This window comes from Raphanus sativus, chromosome 1, assembly GCF_000801105.2.
Source record: "Raphanus sativus cultivar WK10039 chromosome 1, ASM80110v3, whole genome shotgun sequence".
In the NCBI taxonomy this organism is placed as follows: domain Eukaryota; kingdom Viridiplantae; phylum Streptophyta; class Magnoliopsida; order Brassicales; family Brassicaceae; genus Raphanus; species Raphanus sativus.
This window is the reverse complement of record NC_079511.1, coordinates 18,838,833-18,862,150: the sequence shown is the minus strand read 5'-3', so window position 1 is coordinate 18,862,150 and position 23,318 is coordinate 18,838,833. Positions and strand designations below refer to the sequence as shown.

General features: G+C 37.3%; 1 long non-coding RNA gene across 2 annotated transcripts; it reads left to right on the top strand.

Annotated features, from left to right (window-relative positions):
• Nucleotides 1-14,682: 14,682 nt before the first annotated feature.
• Nucleotides 14,683-17,093, top strand: LOC108847255 (uncharacterized). 2 transcript variants are annotated; one of them, XR_008934798.1, is made up of 6 exons: nucleotides 14,683-15,240; nucleotides 15,367-15,490; nucleotides 15,577-15,698; nucleotides 16,252-16,352; nucleotides 16,456-16,624; nucleotides 16,742-17,093. It is a non-coding gene; the product is annotated as an uncharacterized LOC108847255 (long non-coding RNA). The 2 variants fall into 2 exon arrangements; XR_008934797.1 differs by having other exon boundaries at nucleotides 14,690-15,240; nucleotides 16,456-17,093.
• The last annotated feature ends 6,225 nt before the right edge of the window (nucleotides 17,094-23,318 follow it).

Below are 23,318 nucleotides of genomic sequence, written 5' to 3'. Positions count from 1 at the left end.
AGAGAGCTGAGCCTCCGTTTGATTCGGAATGGCTTGCTGCTGAGGATTCTCGGTAACCGGGAGCTCGGAGGTGTTTCCACCTAATGACCTCGGGTTAGTAACTCCGGTTGTAGTTTGGCTCGTTCGAGCATCAACCGGAAGCTGTTGCCCAGATCTGTGGTCGCCACGTTGAGGCTCTGTGATTACGAGACTAGAGCCTCTGTCATTCGGTGAGCCATCGCTCTGAATCGGGAGGTTAAGGTCAGACGGGGTTGTTGTCTGATCGGTAGGGTTCATCCTCGAGTTAGAGTAAGGGATTCGATTGTTTCTTCCCCACAGACGGCGCCAATTGTGAGGGGTAAAACTCACACCTAGATTTTAGATCAGGTTTTATGTTTAGGAAAGGTTAGGGAAAGATTATCGCGGGCTGAATCCCGTAAGAACTTGATGAATGAACTTCGATTTGTATTGATATAATAGAAAATGGGATGGTTACAAAGATGTTTCTTTTGATGATTACAAAGATAATAAAAAGGATTATATCTTAAGAATGTTTCGATGAATGTTAAGTAAAATCTGAGTCGGATCGGATCCTCTTCTTAGTCTTCCACCGTCTCCTTTTATAGCCTTGGACTTCTTTAAGTTGTCTCCAACTGACCTCCGAGATTTTCTCCATTTGAGACGGAATCCGCAACAGCTTCCCCTTGACCGGGTCCTGCGCTTCTTCTTGTTGTGACGTGAGCTTCCTCTTCGTCGTGACCTCCTTAATTAGGGTCCTTAGCTTTCAGCCTTCGACTCTAGCTTAGCTCTCTTTAGACTTCGAACTCGTGATGGGCTTATCGCGGCCCATCATCTTTTATTATCGAATAATCAGCTCCCGGGCCATATTCGGGCCCAACAGTACCTGAGGGAATCCTCGTAGATGTACCAGTCAAAATTGATGATTGCTTCATACCAGCAGATTTTGTTGTACTAAAGTACAAACAAGTACCGAAAGACCCCCTTATATTAGGTCGGCCCTTTATGGCTACAGCAGGAGCAATCATAGATTGTAAGGGAGGAAACATTAACTTAAATGTCGGAGATATATCAATGAACTTCGACATGGAAAAGCTACTAAATCGTCCTCTGATAGACGATCACGCCTTTTACACAGAAGAAGTTTCTGAGCTGGAAAAAGAATACCTTACGGATATATGTGCTGCCAATTTATCAGAATACACATTCACTCCTGATGAACAAGAAATTCTGAATATAGATAGCAGAACAGAAGATTATGCGAACCTTATGTACGCAAGTATCGGAGATGCAAATGAAGACAATGATGATTCTGAAATCATTACGGATCGATACCTTAGGGAAACTATTGATCGCTCTTCTTCTTCATCGACCAAATGGACTAAAGAAAAAGCACCCAAGGTGGAACTGAAACCACTTCCAGCTGGCCTGAGATATGCATTCCTTTGCGATAAATCATACCCTGTTATTGTTAACGCCAATCTCACAAATGGAGAGCTTGCTCTCCTTTTGAACAAATTGTGTAAGTATCGGAGAGCAATCGGGTATTCTCTCGATGATATTCCCGGAATAGCTCCTGACCTTTGCATGCACCGCATCCACCTCGAAGAAAGTGCAGAAACATCTATAGAGCAGCATAGGAGACTCAACCCAAACCTAAAAGAGGTAGTGAAAAAGGAAATAATTAAACTTCTGGATGCTGGAGTTATATATCCTATCTCAGACAGTAAATGGGTAAGCCTTGTGCATGTTGTACCAAAGAAAGGTGGGATCACACTGGTTAAAAATGATAAAGATGAACTTATTCCTACACGCACTGTCACTGGACATCGAATGTGTATTGATTACAGGAAACTAAATGCTGCTACTAGGAAAGACCATTTTCCCTTACCTTTCATCGATCAAATGTTGGAAAGACTGGCCAACCATAAATATTATTGTTTTCTTGATGGATATTCGGGATTCTTCCATGTACCGATACATCCTGAAGATCAGGAAAAGACAAATTTTACTTGTCCTTATGGAACATTTGCATATCGCAGAATGCCATTTGGACTATGTAACGCACCAGCAACTTTCCAACGTTGCATGATGTCGATATTCACAGATATGATCGAGGATTTCATGGAGGTCTTTATGGACGATTTTTCGGTTTACGGATCAAGTTTGAAGGATTGCCTGGACAACTTGTGCAAGGTATTGGAAAGATGCGAAGAAAAGAATCTTGTCCTCAACTGGGAAAAATGCCATTTCATGGTAAACGATGGTATAGTCCTTGGACATAAAGTCTCCGCAGCTGGAATAGAAGTAGACAGAGCTAAAATTGAAGTAATGACTGGTCTACCGGCACCCACAAACGTTAGAGACATAAAGAGTTTCCTCGGACATGCCGGATTTTACAGACGATTTATACAAGATTTCAGTAAAATTGCTAGACCTCTGAATTATCTTTTGTGCAAAGAAGTTAAATTCGATTTTACACCAGAATGCAAGGAAGCTTTCGAAGCACTAAAGAAATCTCTTATAACTGCCCCAGTCGTACAACCCCCGGATTGGAATCTCCCTTTCGAGATTATGTGCGATGCGAGTGATTTCGCAGTTGGAGCGGTTCTAGGACAACGAAAAGATAAAAAGCTGCACGCTATATACTATGCGAGTCGCACACTCGACGAAGCGCAACGGAATTACTCTACCACAGAAAAGAGTTACTAGCAGTGGTTTATGCTTTCGAAAAATTCCGCCAATACTTAGTTGGAGCACATGTTATAGTCCACACTGATCATGCTGCCATCAGATATTTAATGCAGAAGAAAGATGCTAAACCAAGACTAATAAGATGGATCTTACTACTCCAAGAGTTCGATATCGAGATCAAAGATAAAAGAGGAGTAGACAACGGTGTCGCTGATCATCTTTCCAGGATTCGAATTGAGGAAAAAGTTCCTATAGACGATTTCTTTCCTACAGAGAATATAGCTCTTTTGGACACGTCATTCATAGGTCACATATCGCTCATATCTGACGGATTGCTGGACGAATCGAACGGCAAATTGACAACCGACGCTACTAATGCAAGATCAATCATATCCATCAGCGACATAACATCAACAGAACTTATTGACATACCAGTTAAGGTTGCTTGTAATTCTTTGAATCGTAACATATCTAATGTCTCTCTACAAGAAGCAAACGCGATTGGACGGAACATCAAAGATCGCCCTTGGTATGCCGATAAAGTCAACTATTTAGCCACTGATTTTGAACCAGAAAATTTAAAAGGTTATGAAAGAAAGAAATTCTTTCGTGAAGTTCAGAGATACCATTGGGATGAGCCCTATCTCTACAAGCACTGTTCTGATGGCATATATAGAAGATGCGTCTCTGAAGCTGAAATTCCGAACTTTTAAAACAGTTTCCAAAATTCTCCAAGCAGAATTTTGGTGGCCAACAACATTTCGCGATGTTCATGCTCATATAGCACAATGCGACAGATGTCAGCGGAGAGGAAAAATAAGCAAGAGACATGCGATGGAACAAAAATTTATCTTTGAAGTAGAAGTCTTCGACTGTTGGGGAATAGATTTTATGGGTCCTTTCCCATCTTCTTATGGCAACAAATATATCCTGGTCGCTGTAGACTACGTCTCAAAATGGGTTGAGGCAGTTGCTTCGCCAACTAATGATGCATCTGTAGTTATCAAACTTTTCAAGAGCATTATCTTCCCAAGATTTGGAGTTCCCAGAATAGTCATTAGTGACGGTGGATCACACTTCATCAACAAGGTTTTCGACCAATTGCTTGAGAAGAATGGTGTCCACCATCGAGTGGCTACACCCTATCACCCACAAACCAGTGGACAAGTGGAAGTTTCGAACCGACAAATCAAGGAAATCTTGGAGAAGACTGTCCGAATAGACAGGAAAGATTGGTCTCGCAAACTAGACAATGCCTTATGGGCATATCGGACCGCTTATAAAACACCACTGGGAACGACACCCTTTCACTTGCTGTACGGAAAATCATGCCATTTACCAGTTGAACTGGAGCACAAGGCAGATGGGCAACCAAATTATTAAATTTTGATATTAAGCCAGCTGCCGAGAGACGTCTAATTCAGCTCAACGAGCTCGATGAAATACGACATTTGGCATATGAAAATTCGAAGTTATATAAGGAACGAACAAAAGCATATCACGATAAGAAAATCATATCTAGTGTATGTCGATCGATATCAACAAGTTCGTATCGATCAACACGGGGATGTCGAGGCAATTTCTCATTTAACTCGACATCCGCCTCTTCTTTCCTTATTTCACAAACCCTAGCTGAATCCTAAAACTCCCTTTTCTCTCTCGATTCTTGACCATTTCCGTTCATTCTTTGCCCAAAACCACTCGATTTCAAGCCCTCCATCTGTTTTCATTCGCATTTCTCTCATTCTCCAAGGTATTGGTCCGAAATTCTCTTTGGATTGAAACCCTAGGGTTTGGGTTTTGAATTGGGGAAAATCGGGATGATTTGGTGCAATTCTAGGTTGTTTAAGATGTTTTAACCGTTTATCTAAGTGCTAGGACAGTGTGTATTGCTCCAATCCTCTCTTTCGATTCGTTTTCGTATGAACTGTTGAATTGCAGGTTTCGCGAGTCGCTATCGATCGACATAGACTTTGTCCTGTCGATCGATTTCCGATTTTCTGATGAACACTGATTTGATCTGTCGATCGACACACACGAGTGTGCATCGGTCAATATTACTCTTTTTCGCGAACCAATGCTAACTTACTCATTTTACTTTTCTTTTCAGATGAGCACAGAATCGGACACTGAGAGAGAGAGAGGAGGACGAAGAGGAGGAGTGATCCCGCTGGCCCTTCAAACCGCCGGCAACCTCGAGTCCCGAGGGACGACGAGAGGCCTCCATGGCCACATGAGGATAAGACCCACATTGCTTAAAGGGAGGGTCACAACTTCTCGGACCCTAGGGCAGTCATCTCCAGCAGAGAGTGTCTCGATAGAGAGCTCACAGAGCAGTGGGACGACTACGACAGCCTGCACTACAACGCCTGGATCGATGTCGACCTCGAGCCTACACGCTTCATTGACCCGGAGGTCACACACAAGATCCGGATCCGGGATGATCTGTACGTGATGATTGCTCAGCTCGGGTTGGGCACCATAGCCACGCACGCCTACGACCTCCACGTTCCGTTGGTGCGCCAGTTCATGGCCTCTGTCCGTCTCACCTACCGCCATGACGGTCCTAAATTCGCGGGCGACGGCGTTCTCTCTTTCTTTGCTCGAGGGAAGAGATACTAGATAACCATCCCCCAGCTCTACAGCATCTTCGGTTTTGAGGAGGATGCGACATCTTGCAGGTTCTCGCCTCTCCCTGGTGCGAGCGACTTCTGGAAGATCATACGCACATGCAGTTGGAGCGGCTCAGCGACTCAGTCTGACGTTCATCACCCGACTCTCCGCTACTTCCTACGGGCCATTGCCAATACTCTCTTGTGCAAGATGGAGCCCAACAAGGTGCGCCTACATGATCTCTCACTACTCTTCCCAGCGGTGAACGGACTGGTTGATCTCTCTCACCTCGACACTGCGGGACTGGTTGTCCCCAACCTTGGAGCTCTCTTCGCCGATCATCTGATCTCACTGAAGAAGAAACCCTTCTCAGGCTCGGGTAGGAAGAAGGAGAGTGTGGGTAGTCTTCTCACACCGATCTTTGAGTTTTGTGGTGTCCGTCTGAACAGGAGTACCGCAGACCGCCGCCATCTCTTCATGGATGAGCAGCATCTGATGAACTGCGGTTGGCTCAAGGAGAGCCTTCTCTGGTTCTTCAGGATTGACCGCCGCTTCCGTATGTTTCAGCTCCCGCATGCATCACTCACTGACAGGCCCGACGACGAGTTCCTATTGGATCTCACCACCGAGTCTCGCCAGGAACCGATGGAGCGTGGCGTTGGAGGATCACAGGCAGCACCCGCAGCTCCCCTTCCTGACTTCCCGGACATACCTGACGTCCCGATGCCTGAGGCAGACTTTCAGAGGACGGTCGTGAGTGCTCTTCGAGCCATCTGGGCTAGAGTCACGCGACCACCATGTGCGAGCAGGAGGAGTGTCAGAGCAGCAGACCCAGGACCATCTCACCAGTACCAGCACGAGGAGGACGAGGAGGACACCGACTAGCCTTCTTACCTTATCTCTTTATCTTTCAGACTTTTTATTTTTGTGTTTATGTTTCGGATTTGCAGGATTTATGTTTTTTTAAACTTATCTATGTTTTATGTTTCTGCACTATTTCATATGTTTAATTTTCTTTGTGTTTGGACTGACAACAGAGCTAACTTGAGCGCCAAACTAGACGAGTGAGTGAGTTCCGTGCTAACACATTATCACACATTCTGTCTTCACCTGTCGATCGATACCATATCCGGTACATCGATCAACAGGAAAGACAGAAAGGTACGACACTTTGCTTCAATATCTACACTTCTAATTTTTTTCTATTTATACTTCTCCTACTTATTATTACACCGAGACGGTGTAATTTAAGTCTGGGGGAGAGTGTTACTAATATTTATCTTTTATCACCTATTTTTCAAAATTAAAATTGTTTTTCGAGTCAAAAAGGAAATATAAATTTTTATTTTCTAAAACCACTCTTTGGCACTACTCTAGACTTATTAACCACAGATTGCACTAGAGATACCAAAGTGAATCAACCTGTCAGTCAGCCACACTTGCCCAGATTGTTTAAAGGAACCGAAGCTAACCTCCAACCTAATACTTACTATCTTAGCTTGTCTTGGGGCTTGGTATACATTGGATCGGAATCCTCCTACAAGACTGAAAAGGTACAAGTCAATGCAATTCTGGTTTCCTTTCTTCTCTCTTCGGCATCTCAAGATCTAAGTTTATAAAGAAAAGATTGATATGATTTCTTGAGAGGCAGAGGGGTAGGAGTGATTCCTAAGACCCCATTATTCTAAATCTCAAGAATGATCACACATTGTGGAAACGAGGGGTAGAAGTGATTCCTAAGCCCCATTATTCGCTACACTTTGTCAAAAATGTATGAGTTACAATGCAAATGTCAATAAGATGGACTAGATGCCTATGTGGCATCGAAACCTGTCGAAATTGAAACTAATAAAAGATTCAGAGAAGAGAGATAAGAGGAGATAAGAATCAGAAAAGACTACCTGCTCAGGAAACTTGTTTGAGTTGAATCCATGTGTCTTTTGATCGATACTCCCAAGGTAAAGCACACACTTTTATTTTATGTTAAGAAATGAGGTTAGTAAAGGAGAATTTTAGACGAGATCTGCTAAGTCGTTGGATAGATGAATTTGGTTGCTAAAATAGGATAAGGTATAAACGTGCATTTGTGGTTGAGACCGTTTAGATTCTTATGACGAAGACGTGAGGATTTTTAAGTTTTCAAAAATAGAGTCAAGTCATTTTCAAACCTCCTTCGGAGAGACTACAATTTGTTTTGCTTGAGGATAAGCAAAAGAGTAAGTCTGGGGGAGTTGATATACCATGAATTTCACCCGTTTTTAGCCATGGTACATAAGAGTTTTCAATCATATTTACTTCGTTTTCAAAGTATTTTAGAGTATTTTCAGGCACATGTACCTAATTGAAGAAAGCAATACTTTTGAGGTATTTTTAGAGTATTCTCACGAATGAAGAATCGACTGATAGGGAAACATGCGAGATCGGACGATTAGAGTCAATTACAATCGATCGACAGAAATCGAAGAGTGTCGATCGACATTAAGCCATTCGATGGATCACGATTAAGAAGATTTTCAAGTATCACAAGTGTGCTATTTTTACACAATTAGTCCATGGCCGCCTGTTAGGCTTTATATACTAGGGTTTTGTATCATTTTAGAGGCATACTTGCCTAGAGACCTATTGGAGAAGAGAAGCAATTTGGCTACCTTAGGAGAAGAGTTAGAGTTGGAGAGATAGATCTGAGACTGCAAAACAGAGAAGATCTTGAACTCCCTTTTTATCTTACTCATTACTCTTTGTGTTCCTTATTTCATATTAAGTTTTATTCAAACCATCATGATCTTGTCTCTCATGAATATGTCTGAGTAAACCTAATTGTTATATTTAGGTTTCTCATAAGGGTGAATCATGTGATGAGATTATGATAATTGTTAGGGTGATTAAACTAGTTCTTTCACTTAGTTATTCTTAATACTAGATTTAGGATTGATCACCCTTAAATCTAGATCTTAGGTTTGAAGAGATAACCAATTGTATACTCTCCTTACCCTGAAACAAACTAAAGTGATCTAACTGACTAGACTCATGCGAAAGGTGGTCTAGATCATTAGAAAACGTGTTCAACCAAATCGATAATGCTTGCTAGAATTACCATCGATCGATACAACCATCGTTGTAGCGATCGATTGTATGAAAGGTGTATCGATCGATTAGACAAAAGTCATATCGATCGACTCTTTTCCGAGATCAACAAACGACAGTTGAGATCCGGGATCTAGTAAAAGAGACCCTACTGGTCGTACCAATTGATTGAGTTCAAAGGACTAAAGCCCTATTGTCGCTTTCAAACTGCATAAGTTCATACCTGAGAAATACCTGAATCTAGCTATCCTCCTCATTTAGAAACAACCTTCACTTCAGTTACTGAACAACTCCCTTGTTCACATAAATATTTACTGCTTTAAATCATATAAAACCTTAAGTCTATCTTTATTTCTACTTAATTGAACCTTCAAGTAATCCTAGAGTCCTTGTGGATTCGATCTCTAAGTACTACATCTGAACCTCTTATTTGAGAGAGTAATTCACTTTTAGGGTAATTCACTTTTAGACCATCGACAAGAAGGTTGGCAACATCGAATACATCGAGAATTCTGTGAGGAAACTTCAAGATACAATCCTCAAGATAGATAAGAAACAACTACGAGCGGATGACGCCACAAGAAGCTTCGTCGCCACATGGTTCAATAGTAGGAGACACAAAATTGATGATTGCTGCCCAGCAATCAGCAGTTTCAGCACCCCATGAGTCACTCACCTACCACAGTCAAGCTAAATGACTATAACAAAGCGCTGAGTGGGAGGCAACCCACTATTAGGTTTTCTTTTATTTTTCTTTATTTTATTTATTTTTCATTTTTGCTTTTATTTTTCGGATTTATTTTGCAGTTTTTATTAGATCCAAGTAGAATGATGATTCCATCGACCGACATTCACCATTCATATCGCTCGACACCACACGACCATTACTAACGATCGACGTATACCACTACGAATCGATCGACACCTTGTCGATCAGGTTTATTCATTCTACCTTGTTATACTTATTATTTATGATTTATTTACCTCACCACCGGCTGTGTTACACTGGGACAGTGTAATTTAAGTCTGGGGGGGGGAGTTTACTAATATGTGTTTTTATTTTGGTTTTTTATTATTTAAATTGTTATTCAAAATTATTCTTCGCATAAGTATTAAATAAGGAACATTGATATAGATTTATATTTGATTGTCTGACCACTCTTTAGCACCATTCTAGATTACTGATTGCAGATAGTACTAAAGATGCTAAAGTGGATCAACCTGCCATCTATATTCACTAGCTAAGATTGTTTGAAGGAACCAAAGCTGACCTCCAACACTAAAAACTTAGAAACCACTGGATCGGAATTCTCTTACAAGTCTGGAAGGTAAAAAGTCTGTGTGTTTCTGGTTCCCTTCCTTCTCTCTCTTCAGCGTCTCGAGATCTAAGTTTATGTTATAAAAGATTGAAATGATTTCTTGAGAGACAGAGGGGTAGGAGTGTCTCCCGCGACCCCAGTATTCTAAATCTCAAGGATGATCACACATTGTGGAAACGAGGGATATGTTGAGTACCGAACCCCATTATTCGCTACACTTTGCCAAAAATGTATGAGTTACAATGCAAATGTCAATGGGATGGACTAGATGACCTATGTGGCATCGAAACCTGTTGAAATTGAAACTAATAAGAGATTAAGAGAAGAGAGATGAGGGGAGAAAGGGATCAGAGAAGACTACATGTGTGTTCAAATACTTGTTTGAGTTGAATCCATGTGTTCTTTGATCGATACTACCAAGGTAAAGCATGCACTTTTATTTTATGTTAAGAAATGAGGTTAGTAGAGGGGAATGTCAGATGAGATTTGCTAAGTTGTTGAATAGATGAGTTTGGTTGCTAAGCTAGGATAAAGCATAATGAACTTCTGTGATTAGGATGTTTAGACATGAATTGCAAACCCATAGAGTGATGACTTCAATATTTTTAATCTTTGAGTTTCTGCTATTTTTCAAACCTTTTCCAAAGACTACTGTTTTTGCTTGAGGACAAGCAAAGGACTAAGTCTGGGGGAGGTTATATACCATGGATTTTACCCGTTTTTAACCATGGTATACTAGTATTTTATTATATATTTAATCTGTTTTCTAGCCTGTTAGGTATGTTTTCAGGTTCAGGAGCATTTTGTGAGAAAGTGATGTTTTTGGAGCATTTTGGAGTACAAGAGATGATATAGATGATATACCCGAGTTGACCATTCAAGACTAAGTCGGAAGTCAACATTGCGATTATAATCGATCGATACTCATCCTGAGTCGTCGATCGATGTAGCTGAGAAGATCCGCGTACTAGAAGATTATAATCGATCGATACACATTCAGTGTTGTCGATCGATATCGAGGACGAAATGGTTTAGCTGACTACTTCACCAAGACTTCACCAAATTACGAGATTGCCCCTGACGAGTTTTTAACCTAATGGAAATGCTTAAATATTCCTGTTAAGTGTTTTTGACGGAAACCTTGAACATTCGAAAGAAGCAAGCTTTTAACAACCCCCAAAGCAGAGAGTGTGAGAGAGAGACTAGAGTTTTATTTGTGTTTGAGAGATTGGAGAGATTTCTCATCTCCTTTTGTATTTCTACTTTATTCTATATATGCAATTCTTTCATCTATCTATTGTTATGAATTGCTTAGCTATGTCTGAGTAGTCTACTTGTTAGATCTAGGGTTCAAATAGGTTTGTGGGATTAGCCCCAAACTATAATTGCTAAGTTGTGATACTCATCAAATGGATTGCACCCTATGCTTGTTTTGGATTAGCTAACTAGAACATAGATCACTAGGATCTTAGATTATCTTGAATTATCCATTTGAGCTTGCATGTTTCCCGTTGAGAAGAACGAAAGTTCCTCCTTGAGACCTTGTGGTCATATTCGGCTCGCGCCTAGGCAGATCTAGAAGCCGTCGATCGATATCCCGACAGGTGAATCGATCGGCGCTGCGAAAGGTGTATCGCTTGATATCTCAAAAGGATATCGATCGACTCTTTTTCTGTGTCATCATGCGAAAGGTGTGGCCAGAGATCTAGATATTTTAACCAGTGATACTTCACTTGAGTTAAGCGGCTGAGATATATAGTATCATGCAAGCAACTTGTTAAAGCATTTATAGAGATTATAATCTCCATTCCTGAATAGAAACCCTATGTCTAGCACTCTTTATCACATTTAAACAACCTATATTATTGTTAGTTAGAGCAACTACCTTGCTCATTTTAGGAATTGTTATTTTCATTTACATCATATAAACCAACCTTGCCTAGGATTGATTAGTAGATTTTATTTAATTGGTTCCCTAGCTCCTCGTGATTCGATCCCTAAGTACTACAGCTGTACCTCTTATTTGAGAGAGTAAGCTCTACTGGGTAATTTGAGCACTATCACAATTTGGAAATTGCCCAGAAAATATCTCTGTCCATCACCACCAGTCTATAAGTGTCAACTACAACTACAACTGACCATCTTATTTTTGGATGAGATCTTGTGAAGAAGCATCACTGATTGAACTCTTAGCATTGAAATCTTTGAGTGTACCTGCTACATCCATATGACTTATTATTTTTTGGTTGTAACTTGTAACTAATGAAACGATACTTATCTAATAAACCTCTGTGAGTTACCTGTTTTAGAAGAACATGCGTCTAATCAATTATATCTATATATCAATAATTTGAAGAATATACATTACCTGGGAGCTGAGTGTTTGTGTTGGCAAGGCCGATCATGTCACTATGATTACAGAACCGAAAAGATTGAAGAGGTATTGTAGCAGCCGGTTCGGTAACCTCATCGAAAGAGATTGAGTCGCTAAAACGGATCATCAGATCTGGTTAGGGAATAAATCACACCCCCTTTCAGATGAGGCTTGTGAGTTGCAGGCCGGTTGAGATTCACGGTGACCGGCATCATGGTTGCCTAAACATACATGGAAGAGAAACAACAATCATCAAAATTTGCAAAATGGCTGAGTGAAAAAACGTAAGAATTGAAATAAATATATAATTATGACTAACAAAAAATTTTAAAATGAGAGAATTAATTTGTACTGCCGATTCAACACAGCAGAGAGTCAAAAAAAAATATGCCATCAAGGCCTAAGAACTAACCGGTGACATATTATGGCAGATGTAAACAACATACATGGGAGTCCAGTAGGAGCATATCGACGCCCATCAGCTCTCCACCACGGCGGACATTGTTAGCCTCAAAGAAACAAAGAAAACTGACTTGAAAAGTGGAGGAGGAACGGTCGGTCTACAATCTGAGTGCAAATCGGAGAGGAATACCGAAACATTAGCAATATTTCACAGAACTTGTTTACTGGTTAGCTTTCAAGAATGATATGATGATTACCGAAAGACAAATCCATACATTTTTATAGTTGAACCACCACCGCCTTGCAGATCTAGAAATAACATTGAATACAGATTGTGTGGGAGACAGTAAAGGAGGATTTTAAGATGATAAACGGCTTAATCGTAACATTGTGTTACTCTGAGGAAGAAGATGGAAGGTCGTTTTATAAAATCTAATCGACATAGTTGTTCTCGAGCGACGAAGAAGAAGATATCGCCAAAGGGCCGTCATTTTAAAAAAGCCCAAAAAACTCCACAGAATCACAGTGTAACACGGAGCCCAACGAAAATCTTAAAGCCTGATCGAAAGAAACAAATGTTTAATGAAACTCATCGTTTAAGCAAATGGGACACGTGTCACGCCTACAATACTCGAGTTTCTGACCTGTCTGCTGAGTTGGACACCTTAGAAGAGAAGCAATCCCAACTTTATATAAATAGATATATTTTATTGAAAAGATTTCATCACAACCTTTTATTTTATATTAATTTAATAGTCAAACCAATCTTAAATAAAATGGGTCCCATTTATCTTTCTCCTTCGTCTTTTTCCTCCCAAACTTTTTTTTTTCTAAACTGAAATCTGACTCTTCAAATTATTATCTCAAAAAAACCTTCATGTAATTATAATCTATGTTACTCAATCTATCTTTTAAGATATGTGAAGGTACAGTTCCGATGATGGTGTAATAGTAACATATATATAACACAAACAGCAGAGACGTTATCGACTTCGGCATAGAGACGACGGAGACATAAATGACGGTAGAGACGTAGACGACGGCGAAGATGATGTAGAAGTCCCATCATCCACCATAGACCAGACTCTGAAATAAAAAAAATCATCCACCAGAACCACTACCGTGCCTTCAAATGGGACACCACAAAGAGATTAAAGTTCCTCCACCACAGCCGTGTCTTATCTCCTCCATATTCGTCGGGATTTATCTCAGTTTTGATCTTTCATCTCCGACGCGTTTTCAATTATCACGAAATCGAGAGCAACCATGGATAACTTTAGCATTTTTGCAAGTCTGGTCCCAAGTTTTCATCATTTTGATTTTGATCCCAAAATTATTTGAACATACATATTGCTCTTAAATTTTGCCCATAAATTTCCAAATTTGCACTTTTAGCCTATGCGATATGTAAATAAATAAACAAATGCAATATATACACCTAAACGAAACCTAATATGATCAAAATGAACTATAACAAGATACTCAAAATCATTAGAATCATCAATATCATAACTTGTGAAAAGTACAAAAGAACCCGGGTACATGTGATTTTTTTCTAAAAACGACATTGTACATGTGGACAGTAAATACTTGCGTACAAGTCATAAGATTTCATAAAGTCTTGAATCACGTCATAAGATTTCATAAAGATTTCATAGTCTGAGTAATGAAAAAGATTAACCATGTGTATGCCTGAATCATTGTACATGTGAACAATAAAATATATGTGTACATGTGGACATAAAACCATGTGTACACCTAAATCCGGGAAAAGGCTGAGCTACATGTATCTAACAAATTTATTAGGTGTACATATGAATTCCTTGCACATGTATCTAAAGAATTATCCAGTCTATGTATTTATTTGTACAAGTTCATTTGTGTCACATGAATCTTTATACGTGTGGATAGCAATAAATTTGTGTACATGATATATTGTAGACACCAAGTGGTTCGTAAAGTTACATCCGAATCACATGTGTTTTTCATTTCTTACATACAACAATTATCACAAGTGTTTTTTGTCATCATCACCATCAATAAAAATCATTTGAAACATCTCATTGAATATGAAACTGCAACATTTAAACAATTTTGTTGTTTTCCATTTGTATGTGATCACAAAGAATAAGATGATTACACTACAAGAAAAAGTGGTATTAATAGCAGAATACGATAGCACAGTTTTCGTAAGTGCTATGAAAGACCAAAAAAAATTTTAGTTAACATTAATAGCATTTTATTATTGCTATTGTGAAAAAATTTATGAATGGGAAGAAAAAATCAATAATACCGCTATACTTAGATGAAAAGTACACGAGCGCCATATATTCGCTCGTTAAGATAACAATTTCTTTGCTTAAGTTAAATGAAAAAAAAAATCAGAGCCACCACGAGACTTAGAAAAAAAAAGAGACACTGAAACTCTACTTTTATCAATTTCCTTATTTCCTAGTGTCTAAAGTCTGAGTCTCTGAGACAGAACAGAGAAGAGAAGAGGCGAGACGAAACAAAGATAGACAGGAGAGAGAGCTTGGGTCGTGTCTTGCTTCGTCTAAGATAACCAGTGCTTGGGTTGGGTCGGGTCGGGTCTTGCTTTCTCTCCGCCATTTTCGCCTCTGCTTCGTAGATCTGCTGTGTTCGAGCTCCATCGCCGCTTGTACCGGGGTTTCATTCGAGCGAGAAGAAAAGGAAGAAGATGGATTTGGTCCACAGACACGGGAAGAGACAACCTGCCTCTTGAGCTTCCAATCTAAGGTACGTTAGTCTCCCCTCTCGTGTTCTTCATATAGAGAAATGAGCAAGCTCTTTCCTATGTTAAGAGATCTGATTGATGACGTACAGTAAGATTGAAGATGGATTTGTCCTATGTGTTGATTGCAGGAGACATAGGAGATGGAGACAGAGAGAAGCAGAAGTAGAGCTGGAGAAAACATAGTTGGAGTTTCAGACTCAAAACGAGAGAAGTCAGAAGAGCAAGGTATTTGGATGGACAAGAGGAACTCAGGTACTCCGAGGGTCTGTCTTGAACAAAACTCTTTACTTTTCTTTAAAGCTTAACAAGTTCTTCTTACCTTCTTGTCTGCGGTATAGGAGTTTTTGATTTTTCTGAAGTTAAAGAAGTGAAACATAAAGTAGAAGAAGAAGACAAACATGGAGATGATTATGAACCGGATCTACTCTACCTTGTACATTCTTGCTTACTTCTTCACCAGGTCCTTGCTTACTTCCTGCTCTTGTCTTGAGAATTCTTATCTCTTTTCTATTAGTTAAAGAACCATGTCTGAATAATGAGTTTCATAGAATAGTGATTTTCTTTTTTTTTTTGAATCTCAGGAAGAAAAATCTCAAGAAAAGTCTTTGTATTATATTCTTTTGTAAAACATAGATGTTAATGATACTCCTTTATCCTGTTTTTTTTGGTCATCTTTTAGTAATCATGTTGTTCCGTTACGTTGTCATATATGTTTTCCAAATTTTTTATTATTTATATTATAGTGCTTTGAGCTTTGAAACATTATCACCATTATGGTAAACAAAGAAGTTTGACAGGCAGATTAGTTAACTTACTATGCGTGCCAGTGGATGCTACTTTAGTTGTTGCTATCAACATATTCTAAGCACTCTGTTGTTTGAAACTAATCAGATATTTTCAGCATTCTTTCTTTGTATACTTAGTAGCTGCTTGTATTTATTTACTTTTTCATCTTATTGTTTTATGGCATACAGTAAGCTTGACGGTGGATTTGTGCTATGTGCTGATTGCAGGAGACAGGGGTGATGGAGATGGAGAGAAAAAGAAGGGTGTCTCTATATTTTCAGGAAGAGGAAGATGAGAATGACAAAGTGACTGTAGGCAAATAACTCAGGTACTTGTACAGTCTGTCTTGAACAAAACTCTTCCTTTTTTAAACAGCTTAACAAATTCAATATTTTGTTCATTGATTCACTGTCTTGTGTCTTACGAACTAGAGCCGTGTATCAGAGAGAAATTATGAATATACACAGATCTTGACATTGTTATGAAGAAGCTTTGTTGATTTCTCAAGACCTGTTCGTTCAATTGCCTTAAAGAATCAGGTCAGCTTTGTGTTGCTGTTGGTGCTCTGTTAGTAACTACCATCTTCTTCTTCTCTAGCAAGTAGTGGTCATTACATTCTTCTTTTCTATTTGAAATCTGCTGAGGTTCTTTAGTCTTAAATTTTTGATATATTAATCTTCAGTATTCGACTTGCTTTCTTGTTTGCGGTTTATGTAGGTTTCTAACTTGCTGCAAATTCACTAAGTCCTCGTGTTCAAGGGCTAGATTCTGAGCTTGGTGTTGACGGTTTTCTATCATATGTTATGAAGTAATAATGACTGCTGCTACGGGTGGAGTACTGTCAATGTCTACAGAAACCTTGCTGCAACGTAAGAAAGGGTGCTAAGAACGGATCATTTGATGTGGAGTAAGAACTGCATCATCTTCTCTCTTTTTTTCTTTGCAAATGAGACTTGTGTTCTTCGTTTGAGATTTGTAACTTTGAATTGTATCTCCCTTGGAATTATGACAAAAATGTTGTGTGGGATAATATATTTTCTATTATGGAATACAATTTCAGCTTCATTACTGGTTACTATTTTGCAATTGCAGTGGTTCATATGATCAGAATATGGTATAATATTAAGTTATGGAAGACTCACTGAAAGCGAATAATATAAGCTACAACTCAAATATATACAGCTCAATATCAGTGCTACTAAACATAAAATAATCACACCAAGAATGAGCTAGTATAACATGAATCATAGCAAATAAATATAGTTACAAATGAATTATTTATAGCAACGTATATCCACTATTATATAGTTCAATATAGCATGGTTCATGTGTCATTAATAAATATAAAACAACATTAGCAATACGCTATTATATGTTACCCTATTATAGCGCCTGGTAAAAATGCTATCATATCATGCCGTCCTATTATAGCGTTGGCTGTAATAGCATTTATGAAAACGCAATAATAATAATAACATAGCACTAATCGTTTGCTATCAATGCCCATATTTGTTGTAGTGTTAATCTAAGAGTTTTTATTCATTAAATAAAATTGATTAATTCATAAAAGTACTGACAAATATGGTGTGTTATTCATTTCTCATTTACGACTACTATTTTTTTCATTCACATATGTACACATGTACAATTCAGATCATGCACACAACCATGTCGTACATATGAGGGGAACACCCACTTCTCGAAAATGTCGTCCTTATTTAATGTACACATGCACACCACCATTTTTATTGTACACATCTACTCCATTACACTCTATTGTACACATAACAAATCTCCAACAACCATTATCTACGCACACCACCACGTGTCCACATGGAATATCCAAAACCACATTACAATTAAATTAAGTTTAATCATAAATACATAGACTTATACGTTAGATAAACTGTCATTTTGTGTAGAATGCAAACTAAATTTAGTAGGATGTCCATGTTCAGTTGCACACACCCTTTGTACATGTTTAGTCGCACACACTCTTTGTACATGTGGATATGTAAAACGTTGTACACATATATATCACTAAAACATTATACATGTGGAAATTTTAAATGAAATTTGTACTTTTACTAGTCTATAATTTTCGCAGCTCCGTAACAACCAAATTAATATGAATCACATCTCATCTGCCATACTATCTAATTGGATAATTTTGTAAGTTTCAAAATGTATACAATCGTATGATGTCCATGGGTACATACAAATTTTACTAACATGTACAATGATTCACTTGTATAATATTGTCCACGCGTATACCGATGCATAGATACCCATAAGTAAGATCAAAATTTTTTGGAGCAACAATAATAAATGACATGTATGTACATTTTGTGATGTGTACACGTGTAGAAACTTGAAAAAAGTAGATAATAAGACAAATGGACTGGTTATTTTTGTGTACACTTTGTAATGTGTACACATGTACATCGAAAATAAACCAATATATGAAAAGCAGTTGTACACATATATGTGGATTGGTGTAAAGAAGTTGTACACATATATTGCTTAATTGCTTAATTAGATATCTGTACAACTTCTTTACACCAATCCACATATATGTGTACAACTTCTTTACACCAATCCACATATATGTGTACAACTTCTTTACATATATTGGTTTATTGTCGATGTACATATGTACACATTACAAAGTGTACACAAAAATTACCAGGCCATTTGTCTTATTATCTAATTTTTTTCAAGTTTCTACACGTGTACACATTACAAAATGTACACACATGTCATTTATTATTGTTGCTGAAATTTTTTTTGATCTACATGTGGGTATCTATGCATCAGTATACGCGTGGACAATATTATACAAGTAAGTCATTGTACATGCTAGTAAAATTTATATGTACACATGGACATCATACGATTGTATACATTTTGAAACTTGCAAAATTATACGATTGTGTATAATGCAAACTAAATTATACGATTGTGTACACATGGACATCATACGCGTGGACAATATTTTGCAAGTTTTAGTTTCAAAATGTATACAATCGTATGATGTCCATGTGTACATACAAATTTTACTAGAATGTACAATGATTCACTTGTATAATATTTTCCACGCGTATACTGATGCATAGATACCCATATGTAAGATCAAAATTTTTTTGAGCAACAATAATAAATGACATATCTGTACATTTTGTGATGTGTACACGTGTAGAAACTTAAAAAAATTAGATAATAAGACAAATGGACTGGTTATTTTTGTGTACACTTTGTAATGTATACACATGTACATCGAAAATAAACCAATATATGTAAAGAAGTTGTACACATATATGTGGATTGGTGTAAAGAAGTTGTACACATATATTGCTTAATTTCATTTACAGAAAGTTGTAATACATAATTGGTTAATTTTTAAACTAAACCAAAGAAAAATTAGAAAACGTTAAAGACCAAAAGCGCACAACTAAACAGTTTTGGTTAAAAACGAAATTATACAAAATGTTAAGGATCAAAAGTGCAAAAACCCAAAAGTAGCCATTGATGTTCTTGAACTTTTACAGTTTCATGACGTCGAGAGAGATGAGATAACGACGCTGGGAATGTTGTTCAAACGCAAAAATGACGAGATGATTCAACGCGTCGAAGGAGATGACAAGGAACACTACGACGGATCTGGGCTTCAGCGATGTAGGAGAAGACGAGAAGCTTTTGCGGCAAGAGCTTTCTTCATATTAACACTATGTTTAGGTGACGACCGCTCAGCTTCTTCATCTTCATCTTCTTTAACCTTTAAAACCATTGTAATAGAGAAAGAAAAAAAATGTTTCTGTGTTACAAAGAAAGAGAAAGAGAAAGAGAAAGAGAAAGAGAAAGAGAAAGAGAAAACGAAAGAGAAAGAGAAAGAGAAAGAGAAAGAGAAAGAGAAAGAAAAAGAAAAAGAAAAGAAGAATAAAATTAAAAATTGTAGTACCCATTTAGTTTCAAGAATACACATAGTTAGAAAATAGTTATGAGTAGTTTAGCTTATGGTTTTAATAAACTACCCTAGGAGCAATAACTGCCCTAGAGTGTAATAAAAAACTCAGAACTGTCTTGGAGTGAAAATAACTCATTTTTAATAATTTAAATTACTCAAAATTAATTACTTGATTTAAGTTTTCTTTTGTAAGTATTTAACATTCTCTTACTACTTTTTCACGTTAAAATTAAATTTAAACACAAAGATAGGGGAAGATCATTGCATTAATTATCGCTTTTTGAATTTTAAAATCTCTATCCAGAATAATCCAAAACCAACCATAACCGTAACATTTGTATATTTTATGATGTGTGATTTACGTATGAATCTTTGAATACATATTTAAACCACAAAGTTATATGAACATCTATATGAAAATGAAGAACCTAAAGTATCTTGTGGTTGTTTATGTAATGGATTGCGTTCTATGAATGAATGAAGTAGTTCATTCATATACTGGTATGAACATCTATATGAAAATGTGCATATGTGATGGAAAAAGGGATTATGTATTGTTGGAAATTGTTCAATGATACTTGGAGTCTTTAGTCTATATGATTTTTTTGATGAGAAGTCTTTAAAAGCTCATGTTATATCAGTGAATATATAAAAAATTCCACTTTGGTGTTGTAATGTATCAGCTTGAACTATGTTTTCTCTTGTAGATCGTCCAAGAAAATACATGAGGAGATCATACAAGAAAATACATATGAGAAGATCATACAAAAAAATACATATGAGAAGCTCTTTATTGTTAGTGTCGTCGTATGTACACATAAAACTTGTTTTGATATATCACAATATTACTTGTCTGTTCGTGTAGATTTGAAGCTGAAACTGGTCAATCTAGGGAAGGAGGCTAGGAAATTCACAAAGGTAACGAGACCAAAATTTTTTTTAGGCTTTCGAAATTTGGGGGGTTTATCTTTCCTTTTTGAAGATGATATTGATTTTCTTGTGTTGTTTTTGTGTTGTTGATATTGAATATGCTGGGAAGCATATTCCTATGGCCTTTTTGGAGAGGGTTAAAGAGGATTTCAATAAGAGATATGATGGTGGAAAGGCTACCACTGTCAACCTAACAGCTTAAGCAAAGAGTTTGGGTACTTTTGGCTCTCTACCATCAAATTAAGAAGGTTATAGTCATATACCCATGTCAATTACAGAATTATACACTTAAAATGTCTACTTTTGATGGTTTTAGTTCTTGATATCGTACTGTTTACTCGCAGGTATGTACATGAAAAATAATCTTCTTCATCTTCTTTAGAAATTTGTTGCAGAAAACTAAATCTTGTTTAGTCTTGCATTGAGATTTCTAGTACTTCGTGTGTCTTGTTGTGACTCGTGATGTTTGGGGGAGAAAAAACTAACCATTCCGCTTACTGCATTTGTGTGATGTTCTGTTCCGCTACTTGACTGAAGTTTTTTTCTTGTTTTCTTGAAGCAAACAATGAAATTCATTCAAGACGAGGAAAAACCAGGGAAGAAAGGCCTGGAGGAAGCTGTTCCTGGACCTTAGTGACTCTCAATGCTGATAAGATAGTTAATATTTTGACTGCACATGCCTATATTTCCATAAATGCTTGCTGTTCATGATTGTTGTCACATTATAGTTGACATGTATGCTTTTCCTAAACTAATTATTTTATTTTTTAACAACCAAGACGTGGCTGCTTTGAAATTTGCGAGGAAGACGGTGCATCATTTTCAGTCTTTTGGTTCGGTTCCTCCTCATACTTCAAAATTACATGTCAATTGAGAACATCTTGTGAATTGCTTGGTTCTCTTTAGTTAAATTTTCTTGATTTGTGCCTACTAATTCTCATAGCACAGTTTGTTAGATGATACTCAACTGGAACCGCAACTCCACTAACAGCCACGACAAGAAGCAGATGATGAAGTGATGTAGAGGAGAGATCACACTAGTAGAATTCAGAGACACATTTGTTTAGTTATCCTTGTTTGATTATGTGAGCTCTCTCGCACTGTTTCACACTTGTTGTCATGACTATGGTTCTTCTTGTTCAGATTCTTCTTCTTCTTTATTTCCTTCCTTGTTTGAGCTCTAATTATTTATGCTTTGTGTTGATTGTAGAAGAAGGAGGACAGATGAGACATAGAGAAGAAATATGCAATTGATGAATATGGTGATGTTGCAGGTATTGATGAATCAGTTGACGAAATTCAAGAGGTATCTCTTGGCCAAATTAGTAAGTCATGGTGTGGAGAAGGCTTGACGGTGGAGAAGAGGAAGGCTGAGCTTTAGGTTTAGGTTTTTGATAGTTTTGGTTTAGCATTGATTATTTTGTAAATAATTTATATGTATAAAATTTATAAAATATTTTTATTTTTTATTTTTTTTAATAATGATAGCAATTATTTTATGTTATCATAAGTTGTACAATTGCAAGCTATCAAACTAACACTTTAACATAGCATGTGTAAAAATGCTATATAAATTGCGAGAGAAAAGATTGCGGGGGCAGATACAGCGTTCACTATAACGTATATAATAGCCTTTTACGTATGTTATATATGTAACATTTTTTGTAGTGACCATACCGAAGTTTTATATAATCTGAATGTGGCTTATGAGCTAAGAACTGAAAACACATTTCAGCTTAACCAAACCGTCCCCGAATGCTTAGGTTTAGTTGTGGTGGCATTTTTTAACAATGCAATGTACAAGATACTTCTATTAGAAGAATATGAGATGCAAACACACTTTACTGACAAGGAGTAGTAACACTAGAGGCACCACCTATAGCATTGTTTTCAGTGTACAAAATAATAGTATAAACTTTTTAAATAGTATTGTTAGGAAGGTTCATTCCATTTATATACGAATTGATAAAGATAACATTAAGAAGTAAAATATTTTGGAACTGATAATAAATCAATAAGAAATTTATAGATAGTTAATTATTTGAAACATTGTATACAAATGATCGTATAAATAATCAACAAGATAAATTGTCCAATACAAATAAAATAAAACTATCAAATAGTCTAGAAATACTGTACTACATGTCTTAAATTATCAAATAGTATACATCTAGAATGTACAGTGGTGACACTGTTCTTTTCTACTTTCAACCAACCATCATTGAATCACAGTGAAGAGAGAATGTGACGAAGAAAAAAGGAAAATTTGTAAATGTAGAACAAAAAAATTAGTATATTGTTCCTATGCTATAATTTGAGATATAAGTTGTCCACTTAGTATATTTTTTCTGTAAACTCAATTAAGCCCAAAACGATTTTGCTAGTTTAATTATTAAAAAA